The sequence below is a fragment of the Neomonachus schauinslandi genome, chromosome 13 (genome assembly GCF_002201575.2).
Source record: "Neomonachus schauinslandi chromosome 13, ASM220157v2, whole genome shotgun sequence".
Classification (NCBI taxonomy): domain Eukaryota; kingdom Metazoa; phylum Chordata; class Mammalia; order Carnivora; family Phocidae; genus Neomonachus; species Neomonachus schauinslandi.
Window position 1 is genome coordinate 32,261,194 of NC_058415.1, and position 22,644 is coordinate 32,283,837.

The 22,644-nt window shown below is 38.7% G+C and overlaps 1 protein-coding gene across 1 annotated transcript in view; it reads left to right on the top strand.

Annotated features, from left to right (window-relative positions):
- Positions 1–22,644, top strand: part of KDM4C (lysine demethylase 4C) — a 437,653-nt gene that overhangs the window by 294,039 nt on the left and 120,970 nt on the right. The window lies entirely within an intron of this gene.

The window sequence follows — 22,644 nt, forward strand, 5'->3', positions numbered from 1 at the left end:
AGGCCGGTGACTTCAAGGCCTTACTATAACTTTATCTACTTGCTGTTTGGGAATGCATGACAATATGTATTAGCCTCTAAATTCTTTTTTATTTCAGTATATCCTGTTACACTTAATTTAGGAGAATTTGTTTCAGTATTTTTATTTGAAAGTAATACAGTATTAAAAAAAGTAGCTACATATTATATTCTTGGGTGAATATTGCCATTGTATGAAAAAGCAGATTTTGTAATGAAAAACTTAAAAAACACTTTATGGGTTGGAGTTTTCATTCTGTATAATGAAATGCACAAACTAGGTAATTGCACACATTTATTATCTATTGAATAGCATTTATTGTACTATGTAGAATAATGAAATTATATTGCATATGTGTAACATAGCATCTCTGTAATACAACATTTTTTTCCCCAAAATGGTTTCAGGAAATCAAAATGCAAACATGAAATATGTTTTCACATTTATTCACTATGCCTTTTATTTTTCTTCTTATTTTTTTTTTTAATGGAGTAACACATAGATATGAGCAAGTTATACCTTGATGATCTTTTGGGATTTGCATTTCTGTTCCTCTTATAAAGAATGGAATATACAATTGCAATGATTAAAAATAAACATTTTGGTGTTTATTTTTTTACTGCTTGACCATACGCAAGTGATATCTATAGATTGGGTAGGGGTTGCCATTCATGCCCTCCACGGCTGAACGTAGCTATTTTATTTGACTTCTGAAAGAAAATGAAGTCTTTTTTCTGCATAAATCATAGTCACAAAGTTAAATTCTAGAAATTCCTGAGGTAGTGGTCTTTACAAAACTCACTCCAATGGTGTTGCTAAACTTGTAGATGGGAGAATCTAAGTCATTTGTTGGAATGCATTTGTCTGAACTCCTGGTCTTTGGAGTATACCTTAGTCTGTCAACTTTTAGGTCTCAGGTAAAAAGGATTGACCTCTTGGAAGTGGTAGCTTGTCAGATCTTTGGGAACAATGAAGTGCCAACCTGTGTAACTTTCTGTTTACTCTGCCTGATGATTGGTGGGTGGACGAAGGTGGTTTATTAGGTAGTCTTTGGTTCCCACTTTGCGTTGAGAGTGGGGTCCTATAGATGGAGGTGCATCTGTTATGAAGCAACCCTAACTTATCTCTGTTGAATCTCAAGGTAGTGCTTTCCCTCTCTCTTTAATAGAAGTTCTCTTAGACTGGAGATTATTAAAGAAAATTTGTAAGTTTAAGGTGTATGTTACCTTTACCACATAACACAACCCTTATTCTCCCTCTTTAACTCCCCAGATAAAAATAATGGTACTGAATAGATATTGGAAATTGCCAATCATTATGCTCTTTGAAAGTCTTTTATTGTAGAAAAGTAAGGTTTTATTTTTCAACCTTTGACCTACAAATTCAGAATAACTATTGATTTAAATATAAACTAAGCAGCATACAGCTTCCATAAAATGTAAGGACTAAAGAGTTCTTCATCTCTGTCAGAAATCTCCTTTTACAGATGATGAACCAGGGTTTGAGAGAGTAAGTCTTTTACCCCCTGGATTGCCCCACAGTATGGTAAGACAGCCTTGATTCGTGGCAGTGCTCAGGCCTTCAGATTTCCAGGCCCATTTACCTCAGTTTCTTGTTTTTAGAGTGGGAAGAAGGCTAAGCAACTGACCAGTTTTTGAACAAGGTTTTTGAATGATTTTTGTTTGTTTCCATTGAGAGTTAATCCAGCACTAACTTCTAGTGTAATTACACTAGAATGTGTTATCTACTTAATGTAGGTTAATTAGCCTTACTGGGTGGTTGAGTAGAGCAGTTACTTTACCCTTTCATATGTACTCTGGGTTCTGCCCACAGGATCTTTCCCAGAACTGGATAATCTCCTGAATCCAATTTCCCAGCTGACAACAGCATTGACATTTTTCTTTTACGAAGAGCTCTGAAGTGGCTTTGTAGATCAGAGCCATTGATTTTTAGATCAGATTGGCTTATGGCCTTGAGAGGTCATGGTGGCGCAGCTGCTCCCTGTGATGTGTTTTATGCTGTATTTTTTTTTTTTAATTCCATGAGATACTGTTAAGACCAGGTGCAGGCTGACTTTGATCCTCATATACAGTGAAACTAGTAGAAACAGAAAGGCTCTATTCTTGTTAAAGGCAGGGCATTCACAAGTGGGTGGTGGCTGTTTGTAGTCAAGTGGTTGCTTATGTAATTACTCCTCTCCATTGAGGTGTCCCTGTAAGCCACTATCTAGGACCACACTCTCCCATTTGAGGGAATACATTTGGCTTCACAATTACCTCTTGCCTCCTGAAGAGGCAGATTATTCTAAACAGCTGCAGACTTAAACCTTGGCTCACAAAGGCCAGGGTGGTAATAATTATTTTACTTTAACCAAACAGAACAGCACATTTGAGAATATCAATTATGTTGACAACATAGCTATGATGTGGAGGCCTTCCTGTTAGGGAACTGCTTATAGGCTAAAAAGTCACAAATCATTTTTTTCTGTACTTTCTTCCTCCTTTCAATAAACATCATTCTCCTCCCTCCCTCCACTTGGTAATGGAGAGAAAGAAAGAGAAGTCTACACAGCTTATTGTAAGTGGAACTATATTCATAAATAGCTTCTTGATTGAGAACAAATGCCTCATTAATCTTAAGTGCTTCAACCAGAGAGCACAAGTAAAGTCAGGAAGAATAATGACTGACATTATAGGAGCATAACATACTGTACTACACACCAGGATGTGCATGCCCGGAGGTCACTGGGCTACGAGGCACATCTCCTTAGCAATGAGGAAAGGCATCCCTAGGAACAGTGGAGGGGGAAAAAAGTGCAGTGCAGGCATTTCTCATGAATAGCAAAAATTAGTCCAGTGGCAGGATGAAGAAATCAAGTACTTTGCTATTTGTTATGGAAGGTCATGCTGGGAAGAAAGAATAAACCAGCTGGGTTTTTATTTGAAAGCCAAATGTTGTACAGTTTTAACAAAGTAAGATGTATGTTCAACTTGAAGTACTTTGCTCAGGTTCCTGGAAATAGGATTATGCATTAAGTTTCATGTAGATGGCCTCTGACCAGTCTTAAATTACAGAGGTGCTTCTTGCCACTGATCGTGTGCTTGGCTTGCTACCCTGCTATCAGATAGGTGCTCTGCAAATTTAATTTTTATATTGGTGTAAGCAATGCTATTAGGAAGATAAATCCAGGGAAAAATCGAATTTGAAACAGAGTATGTATGACTTTATATTCTTCTGTTACATTCCATTCATACAAATGGATGTATGATGACATTTAAATAGTTACAATGTAGTAAGTATACACCCCCCGCCCCAAGATGTCCATGTTCTAATCCCTGGAACCTATGAGTGTGTTTGTCATGTTGCATAAAAAAACAGAATTATGGTAGTAGATGGAATTAAGGTTGCTAATCAGTTGATCTTATGATATCTGGGTTTACCCAATTCAGACACAGGGGTTCTTAACTGTGGAAAGGGGTGGCAGAAGAGGTCAGAATAAGGTGAAATGAGAAGCTCTTGACCTGCTGTTGTAGGCTTTGCAGATGGAGGAGGGCCATGAGCCAGGGCATGTGGGCCACCCCTTAATGCTAGAGAGGACAAAGAAATACTTTCTCCCTGAGTACCTCCAGAAATGAATGACCCTGCTGACACCTTGATTTAGCCCAATGAGTCCCATTTTGGACTTCTGACCTGCTGAACTGTATAAATTTGTATTATTTTAAGTGATTAAGTTTGAGGTAATTTGTCATTGCAATAATAAAGAACAATAAAGAACTAATACAGTATTCAGTAGAAAGCATTGTTGAAAGGGTCATTCATTTGTTTTCACTCTTAACTGGCATTCACTAGGTATGTTGCATTTCCTGTGTCCTCGCCCAGTCTGAGGCATCTTTCTCAGACTGCTTTCTTCTGTCTTACTAGCTCACACTCTCTAGTTCCTGGAATCCAGCAATCCTTTACCCCACTGTGACTCCCAGTAATGCTCCAGTTTTTCAGTCTCTCCCTCTCCTCTTGCCCTTACTTCTGTTTTTAGCTACTATGTTTCCTTGCACACTTTCAGCTCTCCTTCCACTTGCTAACTTTGTTATTCTCCCTAAGTACAACTCAACCCTGGGAAATCCTATTATCTATCTGCTCTGCGCCTGCAGCCCTGTAGCTGAATATGGCTGTGGAGAAACACCCACTATCAGATTGCTCTTGCTTTCAACTTGTAACTATTGATGTGTCCTTGGTGATGTCTGTAATTCATTCTGCATTCCCATCAGGGATTCCCTCTTTCATTGTCCAGGTTGACTGTTTCATACCTCTGTCACCTGAAGCTTCCCTTCTTCTACCCCATCCTTACTCTCATTTTGTGAACTTCATATTTCACCAAGCAACAGGAAGCCATCATTGGACATCTGCAAGTTTCCACCTGCATGATATCCACAATATCTCTGCTCCTACCTATGGCCACCCCCTCTCTTATTACACACAGGATCATAGTTCCAATAATTCATCCCTTTCTTTCCCATACCGGCAGGCTTCCCCTCTCTAGGTGATTCTCATTATCATCCAAATAAGCTGCTATTTCTTCCATTTTCAAATAAACCAAAAAACCAAACCAAACCAAACCAAAACAAAAAAAACACCTCTCTTGATCCTTCTTCCTCACCAGCTCCACCCTATTTCTCCATGCCTCTATGTATAGTAACACTCCTTAAAAGACTTGTCTTTATTCATTCATGTATTTATTCTTCTCTCCAGTTCTTCTCCCCCACTTCTCTCTTAAACTTATTCTAGTCACATGTTTTTGTAGAAATTTCTGTTCTTCTGTCAGTTGACCACTGTCTCCTGTTTGAAGCACCATCTTCTCTTGGCTCCTGGGACCCTACACACTCCTGCTTTTCCTCTTTCTTTACTGGCCACTTCTTTTCACTCTCCAGAACTCAAACCTGGGCCTCTTCTCTCCACTAGCTCATTTGGTAATCTCATCCATGTCATAGCTTTGATGCTTTTAAACAGCAACTAGTCATTGATGGCCTGTATGTATCAGTATCTAGCTCAGTGGAGCACTATGGCCAATTTCATGAGCAGTGTCTCCTTTTACATGCCTAATAGATAGCTCAAGTTCACCCTGTCCCAGACTGAATTCCGGATCTTGTCCTATAGGTCTCCTGCTTCTAGGCCCTCTAGCTGCTGAAGCCAAAAACTGTAGGGTTAGATTTGATGCTTTTCTTCTTCTCATACCCACATTTAACAGTAAATTCTATCTTGGCTACTTTTAAAATGAATTCTGGCCACTTCTTAATTGCCTCTGCTCATATTACCCAGACTAATCTACTCATTACCTCTTTCCTGGATTCTGGCAGTAGCCTACCATCTCTTTTCGTTTCTACGTTTTTTTTTTTTTTTTAAGTTTTTTATTTCAATTCCAGTATAATTAACATACAGTGTTCTATTAGTTTCAGGCGTACAATATAGTGATTCAACAATTCTGTACATTAGTGCTCATCGGGACAGTGCACTCCTTAATCCCCATCACCTATTCACCCGTCCCCCACCCACCTCCCCTCTGGTAACCATCAGTTTGTTCTCTAGAGTTAAGAGTCTGTTTTTTGGCTTGTCTCTCTTTTTTATTCCTTTGTTCATTTGTTTTGTTTCTTAAATTCCACATATGAGTGAAATCATATGGTATTTATCTTTCTCCAGCTGTCTTATTTTGCTTGGCATTTTTTACTTATGCTCTTGAACCTTTATCATCCGCTGTCAACGCAGCCATTGGAATGATCCAGTTAAAATGTAGGTCAGATTATGTTCTTGCTGTGCTCAAACCTTACAGTGCCTTGCTGTCTCAGTCAGAATAAAGTTGTTGCCTTTTTTCATGGCCTATGAAGCCTTATCAGTTATTCCTTCTCTTAAATTTCTGATCACCTTTCCTATTAGAAAAGGCCAGAATCTGCTGGCATCACTTTCCCTAGATTATTCCATGGTCCACTCCCATAGCACTTGACATCTTCTACCATCTAAATAATCTACTGGTTTAGTTTTTCTGCTGTCCCAGCAGAAGGTAACTTCATTGAGGCCTGGATCTTTGTCATTCACTGCAGTTGCCCAGTGCCTGGAACATGATGATTAACTGATATTTGTTGAGTGAATATATGTTTTCACTTACAGTACAAAATCAATGTGGGCATTTAAATTGGAGAATTCACTTGCTAGTACGAAATTCGCTGGAGCCTGTGGAATTTCCATGCAAAAGATGACTGCAGGAAACCTGTCATTCAGTTTCCTAATCACTCAGAATTCATGCCAGCCCTGTCCTTACCTGAGATCCTGTTTTCTCCTCAGCCCTGATAAATGAGCCACCTCTCCAGAAATGGTTCTTCCATGTTTTGTTGATCAGCACTTTGTAAGCTAGCTTTCTGTTAATGTGATTAATTACTCTTTGTTTTCCCAGCTCAGACAGCCCTATTTTATGGTTTTGCATTTCTGTTATGAACATGTCAGATAAATAAGGGTGTGGGGAGGTACTTCAATTTCATAATTTTTCTATAGCACTGAAAATTGGCTTTAGTGGCACTTTGGCTATGTCAGCTAAAATGAGAGCTTCTTATGAGGCAGCTTGAGAATGCTGGTATTGGCATTTCTTTAACTGATGTTTTATAGAAGAGCCATTGGAACATGATTTCCCTCCACCACAAATAATGAACAACTGCAATAGCTGTATTATAACAATGTCCTTCTCACCATTGTTGTTAATGTTGTGTCAGCACTTTGATTATAAACACTCTTTTTCATGGTTTAAGAACTGAGCCATAAAGAAATCATTCCATGTTGTAAATTGGTATACTTGCTGTTCATTGCAGTGGTCATTTTTTATGAAACCAGATTTTAAAATTCTTGGTAATGCTAGAAGGGGAGTTTGTGAATGGTATTAGCTGAGGGAAAGGGACCTAAGCAGGAAAGGTACAGTATTCAATATATGATCTAATTTATACTTTTTCATTCAGCTTTTAGCTGCCCTGGGTGGGAATGAGGGCAGTAAGTACAACAGAAGGGCTCCTTTAAAGCTGTACTTAGGAGACAGGAGTAAGAGCTGTCTTATAGAATAATCATGTTGTGACAGGCATTTTAGTATTTGTTTGTTTGTTTTGTTTTAGGAGACATTGGTTCACTAGCAATATATCTAAATCTTTATAATAGTGAGTCATTTTACACTGGGTGTTATTGTTCTTGGAAAACGCATGCTCATTAAACATGAGATAAAACAAGGCTGGCAATGAGCCCTGACTGTTGAATTTTATTTATTTATTTTGTTGTCTTTGGGTGTCTCTAGAGGTTAGATTAGAAAGGAGTTTTGATACACTGAAAGACTTTAGAAGAAATCATAGTGCTCATTTAAAATTTTCATTTAAGAAAATAGGCTAAACCTCCACAGTTACATTAATTTTAAGTTACACATATTTAATAAAAAAGGTTTAATTTCCTTGTCTGTCTGTGGGTTTTCTTTTTTTAATATGAGAATACTAAACATGGTTAAGACACTCTCCCATTCTGAACACTCTTGAGTTCTCAACTCTCTTTTACAGAAAACTACTGATACTATTTAGTGTGTTGTCCTTGCAGATCTTTTTCTCTACATACATGAATGTAATGGCTCACTGTTCCTGGGGGACCCAAATGGTATCACAGTTTAACAGGCTGTAGTGTTTTCACTTAGTAATACAATGTATAATTCTTCGTAACTCAGTATTTATGGATTTACTAGATCTTTTACATTGCTATTTTAAATTTCAATCTTGACTCTATTCTTATTAAAAAATCCAGACATTACAAATAAAATCTAAGCAACAGAGAATTCCTGTTCCTCCCAGAGGAAACTGTTTTCTCTGTTATAAACAGAAATGAGATGATTGTACATTCTTCCTTCTGCACAGATATAAATTATCTAAGATATATTCTAAGAAATTCAATTGCTGAGGCATACTTCATATGCATTTAAAATTTTGATTGATAATGCCAGATTCCTCTCCAGAGCTACCATAACATCTCATATACCCCAAGACCATATGTTTTTTGATTTAATAATCTGAAAGTTCCATCTCATTATTTCATTTTTGACCCTTTATTTATTTATTTATTTTTTAAAAGATTTTATTTATTTAACACAGAGAGAGAGAGCGAGGGCAGGAGCACAAGCAGGGGCAGTGGGAGAGGGAGAAGCAGGCTTCCCACGGAGCAGGGAGCCTGATGTGAGACTCGATCCCAGGATCCTGGGATCGTGACCTGAGCTGAAGGCAGACGCTTAACGACTGAGCCACCCAGGCACCCTTTCACCTTTTATTCTTGAAGTTGGGTATCTTTCATGTGTTTATTGGCTATGAAGAGTTTTTGAATCAATCTGCTGCCTATTTTTCAAAAGTGTGGGTTTTAAAAAAATACTTTCTGGATAGCAGTCTTTGTTTTATATTGGAAATATTTTCTTGTCTTATCATCTTATGTTAATTTATATAGTATTTTATCCTTCAGAATGTTAAAATGTTGATATAATAAAAATTTATTAGTCCTTCCAATATGCCTTTTATCTTTTAAATGTTATATTAAGAATTCATATTTATCCTAAATCCATCAATATATTTGCCTACAATTTATTTTAATACTTTTATAGTTCTGTTTTGTTTTTGAGTTTAGATCTATAAATCAATTGGAATTTATTTTTATGATTCAGAGACACATATACTCTCTCTCTGGCTCTGTCAAACACACACACATTTCAGTGTTCCATTGAATACATTATTGAATAGTTTGTGGTATTAATTTTTGGTTATTTAGCTCTTTGTTTTTTTTTCTTTAAAGATTTTATTTATTTGAGAGAGAGAGCAGGAGAGAGAGTGAGAGAGCACAAGCCGGGGGGGAGGGGAAGGGAGAGAGAGAGAGAGACACACAGGTTCCCTGCTGAGGATGGAGCCCCATGTGGGGCTTGATTCCAGGACCCTGGGATCATGACCTGAGCCAAAGGCAGACGCTTAACCAACTAAGCCACCCAGGCACCCCTCTTTCTTTTTTTTTCTAATTCTCTCTTCAATTAAGAGTGATCTGTTTAGCCAGAGCAATCAGACAACAAAAAGAAATAAAAGGCATCTGAATCAGCAAAGAAGTCAAACTCTCACTCTTTGCAGATGATATGATACTTTATGTGGAAAACTCAAAGACTCCACCCCAAAACTGCTAGAACTCATACAGGAATTCAGTCAAGTGGCAGGATATAAAATCAATGCACAGAAGTCAGTGACATTCCTATACACCAACAACAAGACAGAAGAAAGAGAAATTAAGGAGTGGATCCCATTTACAATTGAACCCAAAACCATAAGATACCTAGGAATAAATCTAATCAAAGAGACAAAGGATCTGTACTCAGAAAACTATAAAATACTCATGAAAGAAATTGAGGAAGACACAAAGAAATGGAAAAACATTCCATGCTCATGGATTGGAAGAACAAATATTGTGAGATGTCAATGCTAACTAGAGCAATCTACACATTCAATGCAATCCCCATCAAAATACCATCCACTTTTTTCAAAGAAATGGAACAAATAATCCTAAAATTTGTATGGAATGACCTGAATAGCCAGAGGAATGTTGAAAAAGAAAAGCAAAGCTGGTGGCATCACAATTCCGGACTTCCAGCTTTATTACAAAGCTGTCATCATCAAGACAGTATGGTACTGGCACAAAAACAGAACCATAGCTCAGTGGAACAGAATAGAGAGCCCAGAAATGGACCCTTGACTCTATGGTTAACTAATCTTTGACAAAGCAGGGAAGAATGTCCAATGGAAGAAAGACAGTCTCTTCAACAAATGGTGTTGGGAAAATTGGACAGCCACATGCAGAAGAATGAAACTGGACCATTTCCTTACACCACACACAAAAATAGACTCCAAATGGTTGAAAGACCTCAGTGTGAGACAGGATTGCATCAAAATCCTTGAGGAGAACACAGGCAGCAACCTCTTTGACCTCAGCCGCAGCAACTTCTTCCTAGAAACATCGCCAAAAGCAAGGGAAGCAAGGACAAAAATGAACTATTGGGACTTCATCAAGATAAAAAGTTTTGCACTGCAAAAGAAACAGTCAACAAAACCAAAAGACAACCGACAGAATGGGAGAAGATATTTGCAAATGACATAGCAGATAAAGGGCTAGTATCCAAAATCTATAAAGAGCTTCTTAAACTCAACACCCAAAGAACAAATGATTCAACCAAGAAATGGGCAGAAGACATGAACAGACATTTTTCCAAAGAAGACAATGAAATGGCTAGCAAACTCATGAAAAAGTGCTCAACATCACTCAGCATCAGGGAAATCCAAATCAAAACCTCAATGAGATACCACCTCACACCAGTCAGAATGGCTAAAATTAATTTCTTGTCAAGAAATGACAGATGTTGGGGGGATGCAGAGAAAGGGGAACCCTCCTACACTGTTGGATGGGAATGAAAGCTGGTGCAGCCACTCTGGAAAACAGTATGGAGGTTCCTCAAAAAGTTGAAAATAGAACTACCATATGGGGGCACCTGGGTGGCTCAGTTGGTTAAGCAACTGCCTTCGGCTCAGGTCATGATCCTGGAGTCCCGGGATCGAGTCCCGCATCGGGCTCCTTGCTCGGCGGGGAGTCTGCTTCTCCTTCTGACCCTCCCCCCTCTCATGCTCTCTATCTCATTCTCGCTCTCAAATAAATAAATAAAATCTTAAAAAAAAAAAAAAAAAAGAACTACCATATGACCCAGCAATTGCACTACTGGGTATTTACCCCAAAGATACAAATATAGGGATCCGAAGGGGTATGTGCACCCTGATGTTTATAGCAGCAATGTCCACAATAGCCAAACTATGGAAAGAGCCAAGAGGTCCATCAAGAGATAAATGAATAAAGAAGAGGTGGTATATATATATACAGTGGAATATTATGCAGCCATCAAAAGGAATGAAATCTTGCCATTTGCAACGATGTGGATGGAACTGGAGGGTATTATGCTGAGGGAAATAAGTCAATCAGAGAAAGACATGTATCACATGACCTCACTGATACGAGGAATTCTTAGGAAGCAAACTGAGGGTTGCTGGAGTGGTGTGGGGTGGGAGGGATGGGGTGGCTGGGTGATAGACATTGGGGAGGGTATGTGCTATGGTGAGTGCTGTGAATTGTGTAAGACTGTTGAATCACAGACTTGTACCTCTGAAATAATACATTATATGTTAAAAAAAAAAAAGGAAGAAGATAGTAGGAAGGGGAAAATGAAGGGGGGAAATCGGAGGGGGAGACGAACCATGAGAGACTATGGACTCTGAGAAACAAATTGAGGGTTCTAGAGGGGAGGGGGGGTGGAGGGATGGGTTAGCCTGGTGATGGGTATTAAAGAGGGCACGTATTGAATGGAGCACTGGGTGTTATACGCAAACAATGAATCATGGAACACTACATCAAAAACTAATGATGTAATGTATGGGGATTAACATAACATAAAAAAAGTGATCTATTTAATATATTCTTTAAGTTTTCAATTTCCATTATTTTTTTTGGTTGTAGAATTTTTATATTGTTGTTTTTAAAAAGCTGATTTGTCATTTGTTTATAGTCTCATATTTCTAATTCCCACATTTAATTTTAAAACATATTAATGGGCTTATTTTATATCTTGTGCCTAAGATATTGTGTATCTAGTTTTACATTATGTTTCTTCTGCTCATAGAATCATATTTTCTTGCATGATTTTGAGTTTTGATTGTGAGTTTATATTCCTTAGAACTTAATATTTGGGAATTTCTTGAGGCCTTTGTGGTAGGTGGTGGACCCACCTTCCAGCAATATCATCCTACTTTATGAACAATGTAAGAACCTTACCACAGTGTGATTTCATTAAACCTCTTTCCCTTTATGGTCTTATCTTACATTTACCATTACATACATTACACTCTACAGTATTGATATTTTTGTTTGAAACAGTCAAGGCTTTTTAGGAAACTTATAGTCCTTCTCTTTTTCTCTTGCTCTCATTCTCTCTTTGTATGCATGTGTTTTGAACATACAAAAAATTTATTTTTTATTTACCCATGTATTTACTCTTTTTGGTGTTCTTCATTCCTTTTTGCCAGTCCATGGTTCAGGCTCGTTTGCCTTTATTCTTTTAGATTTTTTGTCTCTATGAGATTGTTTTTATTTTATCTTCATTTTCAACGGATATTTTCCTTGGAAATGAATTCCAGGTTGCCAGCTTTTTTCTTTCAGTATTTTGGTAGATACTGTTCCATTGCCACTTTTTCTGGTTAGATATCAGATGTAATTCATACAGTTGTTTACTGAATGTGTTTTTTTTCTCTGCTTTTAAGTGTGTTCTTTATATTTGGTTTTCACAATTTTGACTACTATGTATTTAGGTGTGTTTCCTTTGTATTTATCTGTTGGGGTTTGCTGGGCATCTTGGATCTGTGGGTTGCCTTTTTTTTTTTTTTAAGAGAGTGGGGAGGGGCAGAAGAAGAGAGAGAATCTTAAGCAGGTTCCATGCTTAGTGCAGAGCCTGATGCGGGGCTTGATCTCACAACCCTGAGAGCATGACCTAAGCTGAAATCAAGAGTTGGGTGCTTAACTGACTGAGCCACCCAGCCACTCTGGGTTGACATTTTTTTTTCACTGCTTTTGGAAAGTTTTCTGCCATTTTCTCTTCCAATATTTGTTCTCATTCACTCTCTCTTTCCTCTCCTTCTCAGACTCCAATTATACAGAAATTGAACAGGTTATTTTCCCTTAGATCTCTCTTCATTCTTAAAACTTCTTTCATTCTTTCTATTTCCTATTCATGTCTTTAAAGTCATTGAAGTTTTACCCTCACAATTCCAGTCCGCTTTGAAATATATTGAATTCAACATTATTGATGTCACATTTTTTCGTTTCTACCATTTACATTTGTTTTTTAAATAATTTCCATGACTTTGTTAAAATATTGCTATCTCTTCACATGTTATCTTTCATTAGCTCCTTTAGCATTTTGAACATAGCAATTTTAAACTCTCCATCTGATCATCCCAGTTCTTGTTCATTTTTGTGTCTGATTTTATTGATTCTTAACTTTCTTAATCATAAATCATATTTTCTTGTTTTCTAGTGTACCTTGTGCTTTTTTTTTTTTATTGTGTGCTGGATGTTTTGTCTTTTAGCAAATGAAGTTAATCTTATTTTCAGAAAGGGCATGGCCCTTTGTTTGTCAGGTTTCTAGAGTAGGAGTGAGGTCAGTCTGATTTGTAGTTGAGCTAAGTCTGAGCTTTGCTGCAGCTTTAGTTTGACTCAGTCCACTCTAGTTTCAGATATTCTGAGGATAGGATCGGGATTGTCTCTTCAGTGTCTGTTCTCTGAGCACTGTGGAAACTAGCATCTGTCTGCTTTTCACAGCTAAGTTGGCGTCTTTTAGAACTATAGAAGAGCTCTCCTTGCTCTAGAGTCTAGCTGCCTGGATTTGGGGTTCCTGGAGAGTTTTCTCTTCTGTGCAGGTCTGCATCTTGCTTTCTACACCTCAGGAGAATTATTGACAGATCTCTATTTTGTTCTCTGCTAAACCACTACATCCAGATCATTCACTGGCAATGTTATGCATAAGTTGTCTAGAACCACAATTAACTTTTCACATATCCAACCACTGTTCTTCTTATATTGTTTGTATGGAATGCTTTACATTTATTAACTCATTTAGGGAAGTAGTATTATCCTCCTTTTACAGGTAAGATATCTGAGGCAAGGTCATGCTAGTAAATGGCAGAACCATGATTTTGAACCCTGACCATCTGTACTTTATTAACTATCAGGGTAAAATCTGTTTCTCTAGTGTTACTGTTGCTCCTGTCAGTTAAATTGGATTCATGTAGCCTGAGGTTAGACTGCACAGACTAAGTGAAATGTTACTTTTTGCCTAAAATGGTATCATTCTTTGAAGGAAGAAGTGGAGATCAATTTAATGATCTCATACCAGTGAGTTTTTTTAGCTAGGTGAATTAAACAACTGGGAATATAAATTGTTATATAATACATGCTGCCTGTAACACAATTTTTTTATGATATGGGTTCTTTTGAGGGGATTAGTTAAAAAATGAATTCTTAGTCATTTATAGAAATGAGGAAATGGAGACTTGGTTATACCCTTTATCACTATCTTCTTCATAGTATGGTTAAGTATACACAGGTCTTCTCCCCTCCTAAAGTGTGAGTTCCCAGGGCAGGCACAGTTTCCTGTTTATCTGGGCATTCTACTATGAAATCTTGTGCCTTGCTTTGTTTGTACTTAGAGGTAGAGGATGTTGGAGAAGAGGAGTATGGACTTGTGCTCAGGCAGACCTGAACTTGAACCTCAGTTACTCCTTTTGCTGATAGGCTAGGGGTTGAAAAACTATAGCCTGTGGGCCAAATCTTGCTCACCGCCTGTTTTTGTAAATAACATTGTTGTTGGAATACAGCTACACCCATTTGTTTACATGTTGTCCTACAATGTCAGAGTTTAGTTGAAACAACTGTGTAGTGCAAAGCCTAAATTAGTAAATATCTGGCCATTTACAGATGAAGCTTGATGGCTCCTGGATTGGATGATTTTATACAAGTTACCTAATCTCTTAAATCTTAGTTTCCTCATAAATGAAGTAGAACTTACCTAGTAAGTTCATGTTAAGGAAGGGACGTAAAGTATATGAGGTTTCTGGCAGGGTATTTAGAATGAATTAGGCCTTTAATATAGCTTTTATTCTTCTAATATATTTAGAAGTGCCTTCTAATATATCTAATATTTATTCTTGATAACCAACTTAATAAATCAGTGTCCTGAGGGGACTCTATCTCTCCCTATATTCTCATTCAATTCTTTCACTGAATTGGAAGATGAGCAATATTAGTACAATTAGTGTATTTGGTAGGTATCAGCCTTTACATGTATCAGGCATTTTATGGATTCTTAAGAAAACTTGGGCTACTTTTCAGGTAAGGATTAACCTTTTAAATTTTAGAATTATCAATTTTGTTGCGTGACAATAAGGTACTATTTAAGAAAGGAAAGAAATGTTTAAAAGTGTCCTATATGATATTGCCTTTTATTGGGTTATAAACATAGGCATTTAGTGCAAGTTCATTTACAAATGAATGAATTGACAAGTTGACATGTTTGTGCTTGTGACAGATCAACTAGTTTGCACCATATGCGGGATGGTGACTCAAAACAGTGACATAACTGGACATGACTTTTTTCTTTCCTACTTAGTTCTTCAAAATTGAGTGAATTGAATAGAAACCCTGATATCATATATATCATATAAATCATGTAAGTAACTACTTGGCCATGAATATTTTTGTTTTTTTCCTAAGTGTGTGATTTTTCAAGTAAATCATGGCAAAAATAGCTCCATGTCAAATCACTGTTTCTTTTTTCTTCTTTTTTTTTTAAAGATTTTATTTATTTATTTGAGAGAGAGAATGAGAGAGAGCACATGAGAGGGGGGAGGGTCAGAGGGAGAAGCAGACTCCCTGCGGAGCAGGGAGCCCGATGCGGGACTCGATCCCGGGACTCCAGGATCATGACCTGAGCTGAAGGCAGTCGCTTAACCAACTGAGCCACCCAGGCGCCCTCAAATCACTGTTTCTTAACTCCATGTTAAGTTACCAGAGCCTGGAACTTCCTTTCGTTAGTGTCCCCGTATGAAAATGATCTTTGCAATTTTTTAATCCTTTGGTAGTTTTCAAGATTTTCACTCTGCCCTATTTTGCCCTTTCTCATTATGTAACAGATTCATCTGGAGGATATATTCTCTATCATAATAGAGAAAGAATAACCTGACAAATATTTCCATAGCACTCATCGAGCTTACAGTTTATTCAGGACAGCAAAAAGAATTCAACAAATAGTTAAAAAGAGTAATGAGTGAGAAGTAACTGGCCCAGGGGATTAGGAGAGCCTTCTCTGAGGAATCAACATTCAGGCTGAGATGTCAAGGATGTGTTCAGTGTAATAAATAAAGAATGGTGTAGGGTGTGTCTGAGGTGTCTGGGGCACTGAGTGTCTATGTGTGGAGAGTAGTATAGTGTGAGTCTGGACAAGGTCCAGGGCTGATGATCCTGGCCTTTTGGGACATTAAGTACTGAGAAGCATTAAAACCCATCCGTGTGGGTTCTAGGTTGACCTGGGGTGGCTGTTGCCATAGTTTAGGTCTGCTGAGGGATGCTGGGGTTATCAACTGATGTGACAGATGTGATCTAGTATGAGAGGGAGATGATGTTTTCCAGTATGAGCTAGACAGGATGGTTGATGGAGAGAAGAGGGCAGATTTGGACATGGGATTGACAGGACTCCTTTGATTGGATCTAGTATGAGAGGGAGATTATGTCTTCCAGCTTGAGCTAGACAGGATGGTTGATACCACTGATAGCAAACAGTGGGGGACTACAGGCTTGAGGAGACATGATTTCATCTGTGCATGTGTGTTTGAGGTGCCTGTTGAGTGTCAGTCAGACATACCAGGAAATTAATGTTGGAGTCACTCACTGGCCTTTTGAGAGTCAGGGAAGTGGATCAGATGCCCAGCAAGCAGTTGTGGATAGAGAAGCGAATGCCTCTTACAAAAGCTACCATGTTTAAGGAGTGTGAAAGAGATGCCTGTTAGAGGAAGCAGAGTATCAAAAAGAGGTCAAGAAGGGCAGTGAGGGACACGTCGGGTCACATAGAAGCCTCAGGTAGAAACTGTCAGGCATGATCAACCATGTTGAATGCCACTTACAGGTCAGGTGAGCCAGGGACTTGGAATGAGCCATTAGGTTTTGTGACATGGAGGTCACTGGTAATCCCCCCAAAAAACCAGTTTCATATTGTGGCAACCACTTGAGGTTGAGTCTTCTCAACCTCACTTAAAATCTTGGGTCTACATGTTCTATTTGAGACGACTGTTTCCTCACATTGTGGTGGTGCTCTGCAGCATGTGTATCTTTTAATGATCCTCCTCAGGTGCTTTCAGGCAGCTTCCATGCTGCTTTGCTGTATTTAACTCTGCTAGCTTGTCCCTTTAGGCTTTTTCTCACTACTAGTTTCATTAATCAGGCATCTAATGCTCTTAGTGTCTGAGCTCCTCACCATCCACAGTTCTTTGCTGCATTCTCACTTCAATACTGACATCTTTTTATAGTCAATGAAAATATTTTACCTCGTGTTTTATTTTCATTTTCTCTCTCCCTCTGTAGACAGTGTGCTAAATTACTGGGAAAATACTTAAAATCAGTAATGTTTTATGAAATTGTTCTTGAATAATTTAGATGTTATTGAATAACTTGAATTACTGAATTTCTCATTTTTAATATTTGGACTGAACTTTTACTTTCATTGTGTGCTTCATCAAAACTATTATGTCAAGGGCCTCTAGAATCTTGCTTTGTTATAGAGAAAATCCATTGAGTTATCTCCTTGATCTGGATTTATAATGGATTCAGATGTATATACATACACAGGACAGCTTTTGCTACTCTAACCTTTTTTTTTTTTTTTAATTTTTTTTATTCTTATGTTAATCCCCATACATTACATCATTAGTTTTAGATGAAGTGTTCCATGATTCATTGTTTGTGCATAACACCCAGTGCTCCATGCAGAATGTGCCCTCCTCAATACCCACCACCAGGCCAACCCATCCTCCCACGCCCCTCCCCTCTAGAACCCTGTTTGTTTTTCAGAGTCCATCGTCTCTCATGGTTCGTCTACCCCTCCGATTTCCCCCGCTTCATTCTTCCCCTCCCGCTACCTTCTTCTTCTTCTTCTTTTTTTTTTTCCTTAACATATATTGCATTATTTGTTTCAGAGGTACAGATCTGAGATTCAACAGTCTTGCACAATTCACAGCGCTTACCAGAGCACATACCCTCCCCAGTGTCTATCACCCAGTCACCCCATCCCTCCCACCCCACCCCCCACTCCAGCAACCCTCAGTTTGTTTCCTGCAATTAAGAATTCCTCATATCGGTGAGATCATATGATACATGTCTTTGTCTGTTTGACTTATTTCACTCAACATAATACCCTCCAGTTCCATCCACGTCGTTGCAAATGGCAAGATCTCATTCCTTTTGATGGCTGCATAATATTCCATTGTATATATATACCACATCTTCTTTATCCATTCATCTGTCGATGGACATCTTGGCTCTTTCCACAGTTTGGCTATTGTGGACATTGCTGCTATAAACATCGGGGTGCACGTACCCCTTCGGATCCCTACTTTTGTATCTTTGGGGTAAATACCCAGTAGTGCAATTGCTGGATCATATGGTAGCTCTATTTTCAACTTTTTGAGGAACCTCCATACCGTTTTCCAGAGTGGCTGCACCAGCTTGCATTCCCACCAACAGTGTAGGAGGGTTCCCCTTTCTCCGCAACCCCGCCAACATCTGTCGTTTCCTGACTTGTTAATTTTAGCCATTCTGACTGGTGTGAGGTGGTATCTCATTGAGGTTTTGATTTGGATTTCCCTGATGCCGAGCGATATTGAGCACTTTTTCATGTGTCTGTTGGCCATTTGGATGTCTTCTTTGGAAAAATGTCTGTTCATGTCTTCTGCCCATTTCTTGATTGGATTCTTTGTTCTTTGGGTGTTGAGTTTGATGAGTTCTTTATAGATTTTGGATACTAGCCCTTTATCTGATATGTCATTTGCAAATATCTTCTCCCATTCTGTTGGTTGTCTTTTGGATTTGTTGACTGTTTCCTTTGCTTTGCAAAAGCTTTTTATCTTGATGAAGTCCCAATAGTTCATTTTTGCCCTTGCTTCCCTTGCCTTTGGCGATGTTTCTAGGAAGAAGTTGCTGCGGCTGAGGTCGAAGAGGTTGCTGCCTGTGTTCTCCTTTAGGATTTTGATGGACTCCTGTCTCACATTGAGGTCTTTCAACCATTTGGAGTCTATTTTTGTGTGTGGTGTAAGGAAATGGTCCAGTTTCATTCTTCTGCATGTGGCTATCCAATTTTCCCAACACCATTTGTTGAAGAGACTGTCTTTATTCCATTGGACATTCTTTCCTGCTTTGTCAAAGATCAGTTGACCATAGAGTCAAGGGTCCATTTCTGGGCTCTCTATTCTGTTCCATTGAGGTATGTGTCTGTTTTTGTGCCAGTACCATGCTGTCTTGATGATGACAGCTTTGTAATAGAGCTGGAAGTCCGGAATTGTGATGCCGCCAGCTTTGCTTTTCTTTTTCAACATTCCTCTGGCTATGCAGGGTCTTTTCTGGTTCCATACAAATTTTAGGATTATTTGTTCCATTTCTTTGAAAAAAGTGGATGGTATTTTGATGGGGATTGCATTGAATGTGTAGATTGCTCTAGGTAACATTGACATCTTCACAATATTTGTTCTTCCAATCCATGAGCATGGAACGTTTTTCCATTTCTTTGTGTCTTCCTCAATTTCTTTCATGAGTATTTTATAGTTTTCTGAGTACAGATCCTTTGTCTCTTTGGTTAGATTGATTCCTAGGTATCTTATGGTTTTGGGTGCAATTGTAAATGGGATCGACTCCTTAATTTCTCTTTCTTCTGTCTTGTTGTTGGTGTATAGGAATGCCACTGACTTCTGTGCATTGATTTTATATCCTGCCACTTTACTGAATTCCTGTATGAGTTCTAGCAGTTTTGGGGTGGAGTCTTTTGGGTTTTCCACATAAAGTATCATATCATCTGCAAAGGGTGAGAGTTTGACTTCTTCTTTGCCAATTTGGATGCTTTTGATTTCTTTTTGTTGTCTGATTGCTGTGGCTAGGACTTCCAATACTATGTTGAATAGCAGTGGTGAGAGTGGACATCCCTGCCGCGTTCCTGACCTTAGGGGGAAAGCTCTCAGTTTTTCCCCATTGAGAATGATAATCGCTGTGGGTTTTTCATAGATGGCTTTTATGATATTGAGGTATGTACCCTCTATCCCTATACTCTGAAGACTTTTGATCAAGAAAGGATGCTGTACTTTGTCAAATGCTTTTTCTGCATCTATTGAGAGGATCATATGATTCTTGTTCTTTCTTTTGTTAATGTATTGTATCATATTGATTGATTTGCGGATGTTGAACCAACCTTGCAGCCCAGGGATAAATCCCACTTGGTCATGGTGAATAATCCTTTTAATGTACTGTTGGATCCTATTGGCTAGTATTTTGGTGAGAATTTTTGCATCCATGTTCATCAGGGATATTGGTCTGTAATTCTCCTTTTTGATGGGGTCTTTGTCTGGTTTGGGGATCAAGGTAATGCTGGCCTCATAAAATGAGTTTGGAAGTTTTCCTTCCATTTCTATTTTTTGGAACAGTTTCAGAAGAATAGGTATTAATTCTTCTTGAAATGTTTGGTAGAATTCCCCTGGGAAGCCATCTGGCCCTGGGCTTTTGTTTTTTGGGAGATTTTTGATGACTGCTTCAATTTCCTTAGTGGTTATAGGTCTGTTCAGGTTTTCTATTTCATCCTGGTTCAGTTTTGGTAGTTGATACATCTCTAGGAATGGATCCATTTCTTCCAGGTTATCTAATTTGCTGGCGAGAGTTGCTCATAATATGTTCTTATAATTGTTTGTATTTCTTTGGTGTTGGTTGTGATCTCTCCTCTTTCATTCATGATTTTGTTGATTTGGGTCATTTCTCTTCTCTTTTTGATAAGTCTGGCCAGGGGTTTATCCATCTTGTTAATTCTTTCAAAGAACCAGCTCCTAGTTTCGTTCATCTGTTCTACTGTTCTTTTAGTTTCTATTTCATTGATTTCTGCTCTGATCTTTATGATTTCTCTTCTCCTGCTGGGTTTAGGCTTTATTTGCTGTTCTTTCTCCAGCTCCTTTAGGTGTAGGGTTAGGTTGTGTACTTGAGACCTTTCTTGCTTCTTGAGAAAGGCTTGTATTGCTATATACTTTCCTCTTAGGACTGCCTTTGCTGCATCCCAAAGATTTTGAACAGTTGTGTTTTCATTTTCATTGGTTTCCATGTATTTTTTTAATTCTTCTTTAATTTCCTGGTTGACCCATTCATTCTTCAGTAGGATGCTCTTTAGCCTCCATGTATTTGAGTTCTTTCTGACTTTCCTCTTGTGATTGAGTTCTAGTTTCAAAGCACCAGCAGATCCCTCCGGTGCCCTCCCGTGCGGCTCCTCCCGGGGGAGGAAGGTGAGTCTCCCTGGATCTGCCGCTTGTTGGGTCCCTGCTGGAGGAGCAGTGGCCCGACTGTGCCGCGGATCACAGTTTATGGCAACCCCGAGCTGAGAGCCCGCACCTGGGCTCCGCCTCTGCAGCCGGCTTTCCTGCTCCGTTACCTGGGAGCTCTGCCACACTCAGGCACTCCCGGTCTTTCTGTGACCCCGAGGGTCCTGAGACCACACTGTCCCGGAGGGTTCCACCCCCCGCTTAGCCACCAGAGTGACGTCCCTCAGCGGAGCAGACTTCTAAAAGTTCTGATTTTGTGCTCCGTGGTTCTATCACTTGCCAGAAGCGGCCGACGGAGGCCCCTCCCCCGCCGTCTATCCTCCCGAATATCGCCTCGGATTCACTTCTCCGCACGTCCTACCTTCCAGAAAGTGGTCGCTTTTCTGATGAGAGAGTTGTTGCTCTTCTTTTCTTCGATCTCCTGTTGAGTTTGTAGGTGTTCAGAATGGTTTGATCCCTATCCAGCTGAATTCCTGAGAGGAGACGAAATCCAGGTCTCCCTACTCCTCCGCCATCTTGCTCCCGCTACTCTAACCTTTAATAATAACCCAGGAAATTCCAAATAGATGTGCAGAGTATTTCCAAATACATAAAACCATTGAACATTTCTGGTTGTTTGCTTTTTTTGCTGCCTGTTAGGAGTTACGCAGGTATATTGATTCTCCTCAGTTGTTTTGGTATTGCTGTCCTCAGAAAAATCAAAGCTATAGAGTTTGACACCCCCTTATTAATAGTAGATAAGTTAAAGGGATTCTCTGTAAAGTGAAGCAAAACTTTAGTTAAAGAAGATCACCTTGGAGAACAGATAAAGAAATTTTATATATATGGCTTGCAGAGGGAAAACCCCCCCAAATAACCTACAGTTATTTTTAAAAATTTATTAATACAAGAAATTGGGAGGAAATCTATTAGTGCTTGAGGTTGAAAATAAAAATTACTTAGATATTTAATTTAAAAATTCTAGGTCAGCAAAAGGCATTGCATTGCTTTCTGGTCCTATTTTCTCATGGACTTTTCATAGGATTGTAGTGAGAAGTAATAAATAAAGTCTGTATTTGTGATAAAGGGAGTCAGTCATCTTGGAGTGAAACAGTCTGTGCCAATTTAAGACATATAAAAGTGCCCCAAATATAAACTTATGTGGGGAGAAGAAAGGAAAACTTTTCATGGTGCTTTTTTTCTGGGTGTGGATAGCCTGGGTTTATCAGTACAGTTTTTCCAACACCATTTGCCCATCCACAGAAAGACCCAAATGATATTTTTATGAAGAGTATCTTTCAAAAAGAGCTTCCTGCTAATCCTTATTGCAGAATGAAGCCTGCCAATACTCTATTTTGTAGCTATCCTGTATACATGAATGGATTCCCAGAGCACAAGAGAACTAATCATATATGTATTC